The following is a 17,105-nucleotide window of genomic DNA, read 5'->3' on the forward strand; positions in this document are numbered from 1 at the left end:
CCACTTAGCAGTCCCTCCGATGAAGGACGTGGACTCCGCCATCTTCAACTCTAGGAAGGTTGTGTTCATAATCTTCAATAACTTCTCCTTATATCCTAGATACACTCCGATACATTCCTTGGAACAATGCATTCATATCCTTTTTCGTCCCTCCTTCCACGTTAATGCAAAAGAACTGAACACGCATTAACAGATCCTCTTCCACGAAAGGCATGTTGTATTGCCATCGGTGGATGGTTTTTATCACCACATCTCGCCCGATTCTTGAGATTCGAAATATATCCATGCAACGTCGACTCCAAAACGTCGCACTATAGACTACTCCCAAAAGTTTTCCGAGTTTAATAATTCCGATAATGAACATCAACATCCGTCTCTATAAACCGAGGCGGAAAAGTGGGTCCAAATAGCCACGTAAGAATGTTAAGTGAATCTGCAATCTAGATAAGGGCTGCCCTACACACGACAAAATATCGGAATCTATGGACTAGGCTTTCAACCCGCTTGTGGGCGCCATTTTTGAGTCTCGAGATGACTGGACGTATACCCCAATATTATTTATAGGAAATCCTCATGAGATGACTTTTCATCTCATTGAGTTCAATCTCTGCAACTCGGTGAAGATGGCCTTGCCTTCCTCTTCATTGTCATCCCAGATTCATACTGGAGCTACCACACAATGCATTCCACATTTCCACAGCTCGCTTAATGCAGGAACCAGCGCTGGCAAACGAAGAAGCTTGTACCTACGATGGGGTAAAGCTGAGTATATAATTTCTATTGCGTTTTTCTGAAGAATGATAATCTCCTTTTCCTGTTTTGGATGAGAGTAAAGGTCAGTAGATAATTTCCACAAATAGTTCCTTTGATGTTTCCGCACTTAGGCGAAGAATAATAACCTTTTATCATGTCTTCTCCAGCAGATAACCAGGCAAAAAAACTGGGTAAACATCACACTTCAAACCAACTAGACTATCCATTATCCACTTGAACTATTATGGTTATTTTTTTCTCACATTAATTTCAGCTCAACTGATTAATGTATCTTGATATGCAGGTCCAAGCAAGATCGTTGCTTGTGTTGGACAAGGTACAGCCTCTCTTCCTTACCAGTTTACTGAAAAAACTGCCATAGCGCATTTGGTAGAAAGTAATTTAAATTTTTCAAAAGACTGGATTCGATTTATGTCGAGAAATTACTTCATTTTGTTATCTACGTTTTGAATTAATAAGTGTGATTCATCTTTAAAAAAAGAGGTATTTTGTTACGAGGTTTCAAACCATTAATTGTGAAGGTATTTTGGTCTCGAATAATAAATGTGATACGTCTTTAAGAAAATAGGTATTTTGTTAAAGGGGTTTCAAAGTGTGAAGGTATTTTGTTTGGGATGTTTCAAACCAATAAATGTGATTTTGTTAGGGATGTTTCAAAGATATTTTGGTCTCCAATAACAAATGTGATACATCTTTAAGAAAATAGGTATTTTGTTTGAGAGGTTTCAAAGTGTGAAGATATTATGTTAGAGACGTTTCAAACCAATAAATGTGATTTTGTGAGGGATGTTTCAAACCAATAGTGATTTTGTTAGGATGTTTCAAACCAATAAATGTGTGATTTTGTTAGGGATGTTTCACACCAATAAATGTGATTCATCTTTAAATATTTATGTGATGGATCAGCAAATAATTTTTCAATTTAAATGTTAACTGTCTCATTTTCCCTGATTGTTTTAATTGGATACCTTCAGATCCGTTTTCAGTTCCTCCACTGGTCAAACGAGAATTCCCTCCAGGTTTCTGGAAGGATCATGTTATCGAATCTCTAATGCCATCTTACAAGGTTAGTAATCTCAGTTCCTGTCCATTAAATGCCCATCACTGTACCAGCTCTTCCTCCATTGTTATTATTGACGACGTGAAATAATTATAGGTTGCACCATCAGACGAGAAGCGTATCGAGACATTAATATCCGAGATTAAGAATATGTTTCGATCTATGGGCGATGGGGAAACTAATCCCTCTGCATATGACACTGCTTGGGTAGCAAGGATTCCAGCAGTTGATGGCTCTGAGAAGCCTCAGTTTCCTGAGACACTAGAATGGATTCTTCAAAATCAGTTGAAAGATGGCTCTTGGGGTGAAGAATTCTATTTCTTGGCATATGACAGGATACTAGCTACTCTTGCATGTATTATTACTCTTACTATATGGCAGACTGGGGACACACAAGTACAAAAAGGTTTGTACATCGATCAAGGCCCTTGTGTAATTTTTTTATTATGTGTGGATTGGAGTAGAAATATGTTAATATCAGGTTTGACCTTGCGATGTCTTCACACAGTGACAAAATTATGGTATATTCTTTCCTGTGAAGAGTTTTTAACTTGTACATATTTCAGGGATTGAATTTTTCAAGACACAAGCTGGAAAAATAGAGGAGGAGGCTGATAGCCACAGGCCAAGTGGATTTGAAATAGTATTTCCTGCAATGCTAAAAGAAGCTAAAGCCTTAGGTCTGGATCTGCCTTACGAATGGCCTTTCATCCAGCAAATCATTGAAAAGCGGGAGGCTAAGCTTCAAAGGTTAGAATCTGATCACCATTCTCCTCTGTCATTGATAAATTTTCCATCTCTCAAAGTGATAACCGATTAACTTTACCTTTTACCTTGGTGGTGTTTGGATCAGGCTTCCTCCTGATCTTCTCTATGCCTTACCAACAACGTTACTGTATTCTTTGGAAGGCCTGCAAGAAATAGTAGAGTGGGAGAAAATAATGAAACTTCAATCCAAGGATGGGTCATTCCTCAGCTCGCCAGCATCTACAGCGGCTGCGTTCATGCGTACAGGGAACAAAAAATGCTTGGAATTCTTGAATTTTGTCTTGAAGAAATTCGGAAACCATGGTATCAAGATGACAATATGATTTCAGGAAAGCCCTTTTCATTTTATATAATTTGTGAAAAATGCTAAGAATGAAGAATTTGTTTTTGCAGTTCCTTGTCACTATCCGCTTGATCTATTCGAACGTCTGTGGGCTGTTGATACTGTTGAGAGGCTAGGGATCGATCACCATTTCAAAGAGGAGATCAAGGACGCATTGGATTATGTTTACAGGTATCATGTCTTTGGGCATTCTAAACGAGTCAGGTCTGGATCGGCTCATTAATACCTGATAATTATTATATGTGAAATTGTTGTGCAGCCACTGGGACGAAAGAGGAATTGGATGGGCGAGAGAGAATCCTGTCCCTGATATCGATGATACAGCCATGGGCCTTCGAATCTTGAGACTGCATGGATACAATGTATCCTCAGGTAAATTGATGGTGTAAAGAGTTATATTTTGCTGGGAATTGTGCCAATGGCCCTGTTTTTGAATTCATTCAGTTTGTTGAACTCTGCAACCAACATTTTTGGCAGATGTTTTAAAAACTTTTAGAGATGAGAATGGAGAGTTCTTCTGCTTCTTGGGTCAAACACAGAGAGGAGTTACAGACATTTTAGAATTTGATTAATCGAACAATCACGAAAATCATATCAAATTTTATAATAAATTGGTCAGCAAAATTATATATATATATATATATATATATATATATATATTTTCCTCAGTTTAATATATTCGATCTTTCATTAGTGTGATTAATCGAACAATCACGAAAATCATATCAAATTTTATAATAAATTGTTCAGCAAAATTAATTTTATATATATATATATATATATTTTCGTCAGTTTAATATATTCGATCTTTCATTAGTGTCTCACAATTTCTTTTCTAGGTGGAATACGCACTCAAATATCCCTGGCATAGAAGTATGCCAAGGCTGGAGGCTAGAAGCTACATTGAAAATTATGTTGGAATTTAATTCCAACTGCAACAATGAACAGCTGGACAAGAATCTGATCTGCAGTAAATACTCCAGGCTGATCGGTGCATCAAAGTCAAGCCCGATATTTTTGCACATAAATATGCATTAAAGTTTCAATTGAATTCCCCTGCAGACAGCCGACTTGTTTTTTGATAAAGGCATCACCGCCTTCCTGCATTAAATACAGAGATAAACATTAGAAGATATTTTGTAATATTTTATTGTTTTAATCAGATATGTTTTAGCATATAAATACCACACAGCAGTTCTGTTTTGACGTTAGTAGCAGCAGCAGCTGAAGAATCACACAGAGCAGAGGAGAGCACGCAGCAGCGTGAGGAAGAAGAATAATTTCAGAACAGTGAAATGCACAGCAGTGCAGAAATTTGAATGTAATTTGCTTTCTGGTTATTTGCTGATAGAAAGGGTAGATGTTATTTGTGTGGAACAGAAGCATTCCTTGGTAAATCTATTTTGTAATAGAAGTTGTGAAATTCCCTCAGTATGAGGAAGACAAATCTGTGACAGTTAGTTTATTTTGATGAATACAAGTTAATTTTTCATGTTGCTGTTACACCGTCACCGTTGCTGTTACACCGTAACTCAAAAAATACTTGACGTCAAAAATTTACGTTGCTGCAACACCACGAACAGCGTTGCTGCAACACCAGTTACAGCGTTGCTGCAACACCAACTCTGTTGCTGAAACACCGTTTCCAACAAGCAATTTTCTGTTTTTCTGTGCAAAAACAGAGTATAAAAAACAGAGCAATTTTTGTCTGTCTGTTATGGAATTTATCAGAAAATTCCAACATGGTATCAGAGCTAGTCTAGGCACTCAGTGAGTCAAAAACAGAGATTGTTTTTCACTGTAGGAGCTGTAAGAAGTTTGTTGAGCAGAATTTTTCCCAGTAGAGAAAGTTTTTGCTTGTTTTCAAAATACAGTCAATATCTTTTCTTTACCAGTACAGGTTAAGATGGCAGATGCTGGAACAGGTTTGACAAATCCCCAACTGCCACAGTTTAATGGGAAAAATTATAGTTATTGGTCCATAACAATGAAAGCATTGTTTGCTTCTCAAAGAATATGGGAGCTGGTTGAAACTGGCTATGCTGAACCTGCAGATGCAACAGCGTTGGCTGCTTTGACAGCAGCAGAAAGAGACCAGTTGAAGGGTGACAGAAAGAAGGATGCCAAAGCCCTCTTTTTCCTCTTCCAATCAGTACATGAAAGTGTTTTTCCGCGGATTGCACTAGCAACAAAGTCCAAAGAGGCATGGGATATTCTCCAAACTGCCTATCAAGGCATGGAGAAGGTGAAGACTGCAAAGTTGCAGATGTTGAGGAGAGACTTTGAAAATATCAGCATGAAGGAATGTGATACAATAGATTCATTCTTCACTCAGGTTATTGGCTTGATAACCCAGATAAGATCTCATGGTGAGATTCTTGAAGATAGAAGGGTTGTAGAGAAAATGTTGAGATGTTTACCCTCAAGGTTTGAATCTATTGTGGTGGCAATAGAAGAAACAAAAGATCTCTCACAATTCACGGTAGATGAGCTGAGTACTTCTCCGTTGTCTCATGAACACAGACTGAGTAGAGGAACAGATTCCTCTTTTGAGAAAGCATTCAAGACTCAGATGTCTTTTGGCCAAAGAAAAGGTCGAGGCAGAGCAAATAACAGAGGTCGTGGTAGAAGCCAAAACAGAGGCAGAAATTATCCTGCTAGCACAAGCGGAAGGAGCTGCAATCAGAACCAAGCTGAAGGTTCAAGCAAACAGCAAGCTCATGGACAAAGGTATGACAAATCCCAAGTCTAATGTCATTATTGTAAAAAATTTGGGCACTATGCCAATGAATGCAAGAAAAAACAAAATGACATGAATAATAGGCAGAATGCTAATTTTGCAAATGAAGAAGATAAGAACTCAAAGAACGTGCTGTTAACATGTAACATAGCACAAGACAAACAAGAAGATTTTTGGTTCTTAGACTCAGGTTGTAGTAATCACATGACTGGAAATATTGCAATGTTTGCCAATCTGGATGAAAATGTGAAATCTGAGGTAACAACAGGGACTGATAATAAGATAGCTGTCAAGGGTAAGGGCAGTGTCAATATCCGAGCAAAAAATGGAGAACAGATGTCTGTGCAAGCTGTATACTATGTACCTGGTCTGAAATGTAATATTTTGAGCATTGGACAACTCATGGACAAAGGTTACAACGTGTTCTTCAAAGATGATACGTGTACAATCAGAGACATACCTCCAAGTAAGAAGATCATTGCACAGGTGCAGATGACCAGCAATAGAATGTTTCCTCTCAAACTCAGGGCAGATTTGAAGGAAGGCAGAACTATTGCGGCTGTTACACAAGAAGTCTTTCAGGAACAACTGAAAGATGTGAATTGGTTGTGGCATTTGAGATTTGGACGTCTCAATTTCGGAGGCCTGAATTTGTTGCACAAAAAGGGCATGGTAAAGGGATTTCCGTTGATTGAGAAACCGGACAGCCTTTGTGAAGGCTGCATCTTGGACAAGCAACACAAAGAAAGCTTTCCAGCAGGAAAGAGTATAAGGGCAAAAGCACCCTTGGAAATTGTTCACTCTGATGTGTGTGGACCGATGCAAATACCATCATTTGCTGGAAATAAATATGTTTTAACCTTCATTGATGATTACACCAGAAAGACATGGGTGTATATGCTGAAACAGAAGAGTGAAGTGTTTGAGAAATTCCGCCACTTCAAAACTCTTGTTGAAAAGCAGAGTGGGCATTATATCAAAGTGCTCAGAACAGATAGAGGAGGAGAGTACATCTCCCAAGACTTTCTGCGTTTTTGCAGAGAGAATGGCATACAAAAGCAGTTTACCGCAAGGTATACACCTCAGCAAAACGGTGTTGCTGAAAGAAAGAATAGGACCATTCTTGACATGGTCAGAAGTATGATGAAGGCAAAACATTTTCCGTATGAGTATTGGGCAGAAGCTGTTACTTGCGCGGTTTACATCTTGAATAGATGCCCAACTAAAGCTGTCATGAACAGAATACCAGAAGAGGCATGGAGTGGTCAAAAGCAAACTGTCACTCACATGAGAGTATTCGGTTGTGTTGCATATGCACATGTACCGGATCAGCTAAGGAAAAAGCTTGATAGTAAGGGGGAGAAGTGTGTCTTTATTGGCTATTGTGATGAGTCAAAAGCATACAAACTCTATAATCCATCCACCAAGAAATTAATAGTAAGTAGAGATGTGCAGTTCATTGAAGATGAAGCTTGGGATGGAAGCTTGGAAAAAACAGTGAATGTGAAGACAATTGTGTCTCATGAAGAACAAGAGGAAGGGACAGCAGCAAATAATCCTTCCTTGGTGGCTCCTCCTACACCACAACAAGTACAACAAACCACACCACAAGCTGGAATCCGAACAGCCTTGAGAAGTCAAGGAAGAACAGATGTTGTTACACCACAAACAGCTGATGCTGAAACACCACGGGGATCTGAAATGCCCTCAAGTTCGGATGGAACTCCAAGCACACCAAGAAGACCAAGATTCAGAAATCTGAATGAGATTTATGAACAAGGAGAGGTAAGTAACAATACCGGTCTGAATTCATTATTCGCTTTGTATTGTCATATTGATGACCCAATCCATTTTGAAGATGCTGTAAATGAAGATAAATGGATTGAAGCAATGAATGAAGAAATTGGTGCAATTGAGAAGAGTAAAACATGGGAGTTAGTGGACCTCCCTGAAGGCAAGGATGCCATTGGAGTTAAGTGGGTCTATAAGACCAAAAGCAATGCTGAAGGTAAGATTGACAGGCACAAAGCAAGACTTGTTGTGAAATGCTACAAGCAGCAACAAGGCAGAGACTATGATGAAACCTTTGCACCAGTAGCAAGGATGGAAACAGTGAGAACAGTGTTGTCTATTGCAGCACAACACAAATGGAAGATTTATCAGATGGATGTTAAATCTGTATTCCTGAATGGAGTGTTAAAAGAAGAGGTTTATGTTGATCAACCTCCGGGCTATGAAGTTGAAGGCCAAGAGCATAAAGTTTGTAAACTGAAGAAGGCTCTTTATGGGCTGAAGCAAGCTCCAAGAGCATGGTACAGCAGAATTGATGCTTATCTGATTGAGAATGGGTTTGATAAGTGTGATGGCGAACCCACACTCTACATAAAGCAGAATGACGGTAAGATTATTATTGTTGTTTTATATGTAGATGATCTGATTTTTACTAGCAATGATGCTTCTCTCATTGCTGATTTTAAAGCAGTCATGAAGAGTGAATTTGAAATGACTGACTTGGGCTTCTTAAGATATTTTCTTGGAATTGAAGTAGACCAAAGTGAAAATGGGGTTTTCATTTCTCAAGATAAATATGTAGAAGCTGTGTTGAAGAGATTTAACATGCAGAACAGCAAGGCTGCTGTGACTCCAACAGTAGTGGGGCTGAAATTAACCAAAGAAGACAGCAGCAAATATTTTGATCCAAAAATGTACAAGAGCATAGTTGGCAGCCTTATGTACTTGACTGCAACTAGGCCGGACATTATGCACGCTGTGAGTTTAATCTCCAGATTTATGGAAAGACCGAAAGAGACTCATTGGCAGGCAGCCAAGAGGATTCTAAGGTATGTGAATGGAACGAAGGGGTTTGGTATTTTATACTCCTCTTCTGAAAATTTTATGTTAACAGGTTACACTGACAGTGATTGGGCTGGAAGTGTTGATGATAGGAAAAGCACATCGGGATATGTGTTTCATATGGGATCGGGAGCCATCTCATGGGCTTCCAAGAAGCAACCAGTTGTGGCTTTGTCAACAGCAGAGGCAGAGTATGTGGCAGCAACAGCAGCAGCATGCCAAGCAGTATGGCTGAGAAGAGTTCTCAGAGATTTGTGTCATGAACAAGAAAATGGCACAACCATTTACTGTGACAATAGTTCAGCAATAGCATTGTCTAAAAACTCTGTTTTTCATAAAAGAACAAAGCACATAGACACCAAATTTCACTTCATACGTGAATTGGTTAACAATGGTGAGATTGTTTTGCAGCACTGCAGAACAGAGGATCAGCTTGCTGACATCTTGACAAAACCATTAGCAAAGAAAGGTTTTGATCATTTCAGAAAATGTCTAGGTATGCAGCAGTTGAAATTAAGGGGGAGTGTTGGAATTTAATTCCAACTGCAACAATGAACAGCTGGACAAGAATCTGATCTCCAGTAAATACTCCAGGCTGATCGGTGCATCAAAGTCAAGCCCGATATTTTTGCACATAAATATGCATTAAAGTTTCAATTGAATTCCCCTGCAGACAGCCGACTTGTTTTTTGATAAAGGCATCACCGCCTTGCTGCATTAAATACAGAGATAAACATTAGAAGATATTTTGTAATATTTTATTGTTTTAATCAGATATGTTTTAGCATATAAATACCACACAACAGTTCTGTTTTGACGTTAGTAGCAGCAGCAGCTGAAGAATCACACAGAGCAGAGGAGAGCACGCAGCAGCGTGAGGAAGAAGAATAATTTCAGAACAGTGAAATGCACAACAGTGCAGAAATTTGAATGTAATTTGCTTTCTGGTTATTTGCTGATAGAAATGGTAGATGTTATTTGTGTGGAATAGAAGCATTCCTTGGTAAATCTATTTTGTAATAGAAGTTGTGAAATTCCCTCAGTATGAGGAAGACAAATCTGTAACAGTTAGTTTATTTTGATGAATACAAGTTAATTTTTCATGTTGCTGTTACACCGTCACCGTTGTTGTTACACCGTAACTCAAAAAATACTTGACGTCAAAAATTTACGTTGCTGCAACACCACGAACAGCGTTGCTGCAACACCAACTCTGTTGCTGAAACACCGTTTCCAGCAAGCAATTTTCTGTTTTTCTGTGCAAAAACAGAGTATAAAAAACAGAGCAATTTTTGTCTGTCTGTTATGGAATTTATCAGAAAATTCCAACAAATTATGGACCAAATGATGTCTGGCTAGGAAAAACTATGTATATGTAAGGTTAATAAAACCCCTTTGCAATTTTCATTTTCGAGATCGTATGACTGAGTTTTCAATATTTTTCAATTAGTATTATGGAAAAATAAATTTACCCGTTCAACTCCGGTCTGTAACAATATATATATATATATATATATATATATATATATATATATATATATATATATGCAGAAATAAATTAAAAAAACAAAAATATTTTATTTTTATCTCTGTAAAACCTCCATTAATATATACTTCCCTCTGTAATTCCCTCTACCAGGATGCCAAACATTTCCAACGAAAAATACTTGGAATTAGCAAAATTGGACTTCAATCGTGTGCAATTTTTACACAGACAGGAGCTTCAAGATATTCGGAGGTGCACATACTCCACATTTGCATTTAATTTTTCATTCATATTAAGTCTGTCTTCCTTACAATTAACAATATATTTTGTTTTGCATTGTTCAAAGGTGGTGGAATTCATCGGGTTTCTCAGACCTCGGCTTCACTCGGGAACGTGTGGTTGAAATATATTTTTCCCCAGCGTCCTTTTTGTTTGAGCCAGAGTTCGCTACCTGCAGAGCCGTTTACACAAAAACTTCTAATTTCACAGTCATATTAGATGATCTTTATGACGCTCATGGAACTTTGGACAATCTCAAGTTGTTTTCAGAATCTGTGAAAAGGTGAACATTTTATTTATTTCAACTTTTTCTCAAAGGGCAGGTACTTTATTGCCAAGCTGTATAGACTTTAAAAATTGGCTTGATTATTAAAATCTGTAAAATCTATAAAGATATAGATACTCTATTGAAATCTGTAAAACTGATTATTAAAATCTGTATAACCTATAAAGAGATAGATACTCTATTTAAATCTGTAAAATCTATAAAGAGACAGATACTCTATCATTTTCATGGGAAATTGTGAACTGGTTTAACTATTGAAATTTATAAAAATAAAGATTTTTCATTTTTTCCATTTGAAATTGTGATGTACTTTATTATTTCAAATTGTGACATACTTTATTATTCTAAATTATTATTGGCTTTGTTTTTAGATGGGATCTATCCTTGGTAGATCAAATGCCACAAGACATGAAAACATGTTTTAAGGGTTTTTACAATACTTTTAATGAAATAGCTGAAGAAGGGCGGAAGAGGCAAGGGCGTGACGTGCTAGGCTACATTCAAAAAGTTGTATGTATTAAGTGTGTCATATTTTAGTTGTGGTTTAATATTGATTATAGTTTCATCATTCACTGATACGGTATGGCATATGGCAGTGGGAGGTCCAGTTGGGAGCGTATACCAAAGAAGCAGAATGGTCTGTAGCTAGATACGTGCCGTCCTATGATGAATACATAGGGAACGCGAGTGTTTCAATAGCATTGGGAACAGTGGTTCTCATCAGTGCTCTTTTCACCGGGGAGATTCTTACAGATGATATACTCTCCAAAATTGGTCGCGATTCCAGATTTCTATACCTCATGGGCTTGACAGGGCGTCTAGTGAACGACACCAAAACTTATCAAGTACTTAGTATTTTCAACATCTTACAATTAGATACTAAGTATTATGTGGTAAACTAATCATTGGTTTCTTGTTTTTCCATTTTGTTTATCTAAAAACAATGTTCAATTGACAATATGAATAAGCAATAGTTAGATCAGAATAACATGTATACAATGTAAAAGATGAAAAACCAAAAACAAGAAACCAATCATTAATTAAGTGCATAATGTTTAATATTTACCATCTAACACAGGGCCATTCATATGCTTTAAATGCAGGCTGAGAGAGGTCAAGGAGAGGTGGCTTCTGCAATACAGTGTTACATGAAGGACCATCCTGAGATGTCCGAAGAAGAAGCTCTCAAACACGTCTATACTGTCATGGATAATGCTCTTGCTGAGTTGAATAGAGAGTTTGTGAATAACAAAGATGTGCCCGACACTTGCAAGAGACTGGTTTTTGAAACGGCGAGAATAATGCAGTTGTTTTACATGGATGGAGACGGTTTGACACTTTCACATAATATGGAAATTAAGGAGCATGTCAAAAACTGCCTCTTCCAACCGGTTGCTTAGATTCAATTTTTAAGTTGAAGGTCTCTCATGACATTGTGTTAACGTTATAATAACGCAGGCATATGAGTTGTTGCCTAGTATTGGTATTTGTTAGAGCTGTCTTGTTTGTTTAGTACAAGTGATGCATGAGCATCCAGCTAAGGGCACCATGACCGGGTGTTGGTCTCCGCCAAGGTGGAAAGATTTATCAGTGTTTGGTTTCTTTATGTTTAATTAGTCAAAGCAGAATGTAGGGACTTGTTTTTTTTTTTTTCATTATTAGTTAGGGAACAGTATAGGTAGTTAGGGTCACCATCAACATTGCCTATCTTTTAGTGAATAACTGTTTCTTCCATTTGGAACAAAGAAAAAAAGACATCTATATCAATTGTAAAATCTTGCAACGCAAGAAGGACCGAATAAGTTAACAGTTATGTAACTAATAAAAGAAACAATTGAAGCGTAACTGTGCACAGTTCAGGTAACTGTGGGTAAACAGTACAAATATGAAATGTAAATCATTCTGAAGGGGTTCAACATATGAGAACAGTGATAGAATATAGAGAATTTTTTTCATTCTTTTGAGTCCATTTGTAACAGTCATTGAAATGTTTATCTACTTTTTCCTAATCATTGAATAAACCCAAATAAGCAGATACAGTGCATGCCTATCCTTTTTCATTTGTTTTCTCTCCTAAAAAAAAACAGTAAGTAGACAAAGAAAATTGCACGGGAATTTCCAGCACGAAGGCTCGCAATCGAAAAACATAGACCACGACCGAAAGATCCAAACACATTACGAACAGTTCGACCAAGAACGAGCATATAATTGCTGAATAACAAAACCTAGGACAGAGGTAACAAATACAACCGAATACATTGTATTTCTTTTCATTCCAAACAGAAAAATATTTGTATACATATTATAGTCCACAAATAATCCATTGAACAACAGAAGAACCTAACGAACCAGCAAAACCCTAAGGCGAGGGTTTTGGATGGTCTCCAACACAGGGTTTTATAATTACAAATTTTGCAGAATCAAACAAGGGTTTGTATCAAATAACCCAGGTCGCATAGCGACGATAGAGAGGTACAGGCGAACCAGAACCGAGACTTTTCCCAACAAAAACCGACAGAGACTAACTATTAAAAGCAAAATGACAACAATAACAGAGCCTACCAGGAGAGAGCCGAAGCATTTACACTAACCACGCCAACGAACGAACCCCCAACCTGTGCAATCAAAACAGGGCAACATTGTCAGCCCAAACGAAGAGTAAGGAATAACGAGAAGCAAACGAAGCGTAAGGAATTATCTACACAGTGAATGAATCGATTACCTGGAGGTTTAGTCGCGTGGGAGGAATGCAAACCCACTGAGCCACAGTCCACGGTGACAGCCTGAGACCAAGGAGCCATTCTTGTTAGAGTCGGAGGAAGACAGAGGAGAAAGACGAATCATGGAGAGATAACTTACCTAAAGAGAATTGCGAGCAGGAGGATGCCACCGCAGCTGTGACCTGTAGCATGCACACCCATTAATCAAATCTAACAAGCAGGAGAACCACAATAACAGAATAACAACGGAGCAAATACAAGTCGAGCAACCGAACAAAACATACAGTAGCCTTTCTCTTACACAAACGAGCAGAACCGTCACTCTGTGCCCAAGGAACCGAGTCCATAAGTCGCCAGGACAAACACAGGTGCCATACTCACAAGCAGCACAGCCCATAGCTGGCACATGCAGAGCCGTGGCTTACCACCAGACACTTACAACACGAAAACCTTGTTCCCAGATCAAACCCTCAGTGCAACAGAGTCGCAGAACAAAAAAATGAAAGAATGATAATAGAATGCAGGGTTTTGGCGTAGATTGAGGAACGGGAAAACAATAACCAAAGCAAGGACCACCAACACAGTAAAATTAATGTCAGTCATAAATGCCACCCAAACAAAGTCCATAACCATCCAACAATTAACCGTTAATCACCATTGTTAAGTCACATAATCATTTGCTTAATCATTTAATTATTGATTAGTGCGTTATTGTTTTATTGTTAAGCATTATTGCGTGGAAATACGGGCTGGTCCCATCATTGTGGTATCAGAGCAGGATTTAGTTTTTTCTTGAGAAATGGAAGTTGGAAGACAAGGACGAGGAGGAGGTGCTTGGAGAGCAGCAGATGAAGGGTTGCGAGAAGAAATCAGGATCCTTACTGCCCGTTTGGAGGTAGTTGAAGTAGGAAGGAGAAAGGATCCAGCGGTAGGAGATGACAGCGAAGAAGAAGCCATAGTGACAATAGATGGTTTGGATGAAGAAGGGCCGGAAATGAGACTGTTGAGGTCGGTCCTATTGGCGAGCAGCAAGCCTAAACCAGAAATCCCAAATTATGACGGCAACTTGTCCACAGAGGTCCTATTGGATTGGATCAGCGAACTGGACAAATATTTTGAGTGTGAAGAGGTGAGTGAAGATCGGAGAGTTAAGTTCACTGCAACGAAGCTGAAGGGACACACAGCCCTATGGTGGGACAATTTCCAAATAGAGAGAAGGAGGATGAACAAGTTGCCAATCAAGAAAAGGCAGATTTCTGCCTAAGGATTACCAAATTGCACTACATCAGCAAGTGCAGAATCTGAAGCAGAAAGGGATGACAGTAAGGGAGTACACTAAAGAATTCTACCGGGTAAACTTAAGAGCCAGTTATACGGAGGACACCCCAGAGAAAACAACAAGGTATGTGAATGGTTTAAGGTTAGAAATATTAGATGAAATTAGCATTCTTTCCTCGAAAAACATAGAAGAAGCATATCAAAGTGCTATGAAAGCAGAGGAGAAGATCACTAGAAAACAAAATGCTAGGAGAGGATGGGGAATTGACAGAGGAAGAGGACAATCTTATGGTAGAGGACGAACTGCTAGCAGTAATGAAGAAGGCTACAGTTCCAAAGCTTTTGGGACAGCAGAAAAAGGTGACAGCACAAGAGGTGGCAGGCCATATTAGCGAGGAAGGGGAAATGGCCGAGGCAGAGGAGCTAACTATTAGTGCTACAGGTGCCATAAGTGGGGGAATAGATCTTTTGAGTGTCTTGAGGCGGAACAAACTGGACAGAGGGGTGCGTATGTCGCACAGCTAGAGGAAGCAGAGGCACCTCCCCAGGAAGCTGAAAATGTGTCGGAAACAGGGGAAGCCTTAGTTTTGAACAAGGTGTTACTGAAACCAGCCAAAGAAACAGCTGAACAAACTCAAAGGAAAGCTTTTTTCTGGACAGTTTGTAAGTCACACGGTAAGTGCTGTAAGCTTATTATCGACAGTGGAAGTACAAAAAATTTGGTTGCCACGGAGATGGTGGAGAAGTTGGGGTTGAAGCGGTTAAAGCACCCCACTCCTTACAAGGTATCATGGCTGCAAAAAGGCCATCAATTGTTGGTGGATGAGCAATGCGAAGTGGAGTTCCATATCAAAAAATATAAGGATAAGGTCATTTGTGACATAATGCCGATGGATGTATGTCACATACTGCTAGGCAGGCCATGGCAGTATGACATGAAATTAGTACATGACGGGAAGACAAACTGTTATAAGTTTGTTAAAGATGGGATCAAGCACACGCTTGTGCCCATCAAGGAGGAAGAGACAACGGAAACAAGTGGGACGAGAGTGTTACTAATGGGCAGAAAACAGTTTTTGAAACAGATTGAAGATAGCGAAGTAAGCTATGTTGTTGTAAGAAGAGCGAAAATGGTGCTGCTACACACAGAGGTGTCAGATTTGCCTTCGGAAATTCAGCAGATGTTGTAGGAGTGCAACGATATAGTGGTGGATGACTTACCAGATAAACTGCCCCCTAAAAGAAGTATAAGTCATCATATTGACTTTATACCTGGAGCAAGTTTGCCGAATAAGGCAGCAGATCGGATGAGCCCCAAAGATAACGAGGAGATCAAAAAATAGGTGCAGGAATTGCTAGATAAAGGGTCGATAAGGGAAAGTTTGAGTCCTTGTGCAGTTCCAACAGTTCTCGCTCCCAAGAAAGGAGGAGAATGGCGAATGTGCACAAATTTGAGGGCCATCAATAAGATTACCATCCGGTATAGGTTTCCACTACCATGGATGGACGGCATGATGGACTGCCTGAGCGGGGTAGCATATTTTTCAAAGATTGATTTAAAGAGTGGGTATCATCAGATTCGAATCCGAGAAGGGGATGAGTGGAAGACAGCCTTAAAGACTAATGAGGGACTGTATGAGTGGCTGGTAATGCCATTCGGACTGAGCAATGCACCCAGTACCTTTATGCGATTAATGAATGAAATGCTGAAAGAATACATTGGGAAGTTTGTAATAGTGTACCTGGACGATATATTAATTTTCAGCAAGACGAGAGAGGAACACTTTCGACATGTTCGAAAAGTGCTGGAAAAATTACAGCATAATAAGCTGCTGATAAATCTGAAAAAGTGTACTTTTCTGCAAAAAGAATTGGTTTATCTGGGTTTTGTGATTGCAGAAAACGAGTTGAAGATGGACCTAGAGAAGATTGCAGCAATTGTTAACTGGCCATCCCCGAAAATTCTGTTTGAGGTACGTAGTTTTCATGGGCTGGCAAGTTTTTACCAAAAATTTATAAGAAATTTCAGTGAAATCTGCGCACCTATGTTGGATACTATAAAGAAGGCAAGCCAACCTTTTCATTGGACCGAGGCAGCAGAGAGGAGTTTTCAGCTACTGAAGAATAAGATCACAGAGAGACCGATCCTAAGATTGCTAGATTTTAAAAAGTTTTTCCAAGTTCGTTGTGATGCAAGCAATACAACCATTGGAGCTGCACTTAGCCAAGAAGACAAACCTGTTGCGTTTTTCAGCGAGAAGTTGAATGAAAGCATGCATAAGTATTCATCCTACGACAAGGAATTCTATGCTGTCGTCCAAGCACTGAAGCATTGGAGACACTATCTACTGGGGAATGAGTTTGTCTTATTCTCGGATAATTCTGCATTGCAGTATGTGATGCAACAGCACAAGCTGAATCACAAACACGCTAAGTGGGTTAAATATTTGCAGAGTTTCACCTTTGCGTTGAAACACATCAGCGGGCAGGCCAACAAGGTGGCCGATGCGTTGAGCAA

At 39.0% G+C, this 17,105-nt stretch overlaps 1 pseudogene across 1 annotated transcript; it reads left to right on the forward strand.

Moving 5' to 3' along the window:
- The first annotated feature begins 567 nt into the window (after positions 1–567).
- On the forward strand, positions 568–12,004 carry LOC149205482 (bifunctional levopimaradiene synthase, chloroplastic-like; annotated as a pseudogene). The gene is made up of 17 exons (XR_016252455.1): positions 568–760; positions 922–944; positions 1,058–1,090; positions 1,749–1,840; positions 1,931–2,240; positions 2,401–2,584; positions 2,688–2,905; positions 2,996–3,116; positions 3,205–3,317; positions 3,423–3,563; positions 3,696–3,859; positions 9,858–9,913; positions 10,178–10,276; positions 10,371–10,586; positions 10,961–11,099; positions 11,186–11,434; positions 11,693–12,004. The product of XR_016252455.1 is annotated as a bifunctional levopimaradiene synthase, chloroplastic-like (transcript).
- The last annotated feature ends 5,101 nt before the right edge of the window (positions 12,005–17,105 follow it).

Source organism: Pinus tabuliformis, chromosome 1_2 (assembly GCF_031772625.1).
Source record: "Pinus tabuliformis cultivar Carrire ecotype Pingquan chromosome 1_2, CPIR1, whole genome shotgun sequence".
In the NCBI taxonomy this organism is placed as follows: domain Eukaryota; kingdom Viridiplantae; phylum Streptophyta; class Pinopsida; order Pinales; family Pinaceae; genus Pinus; species Pinus tabuliformis.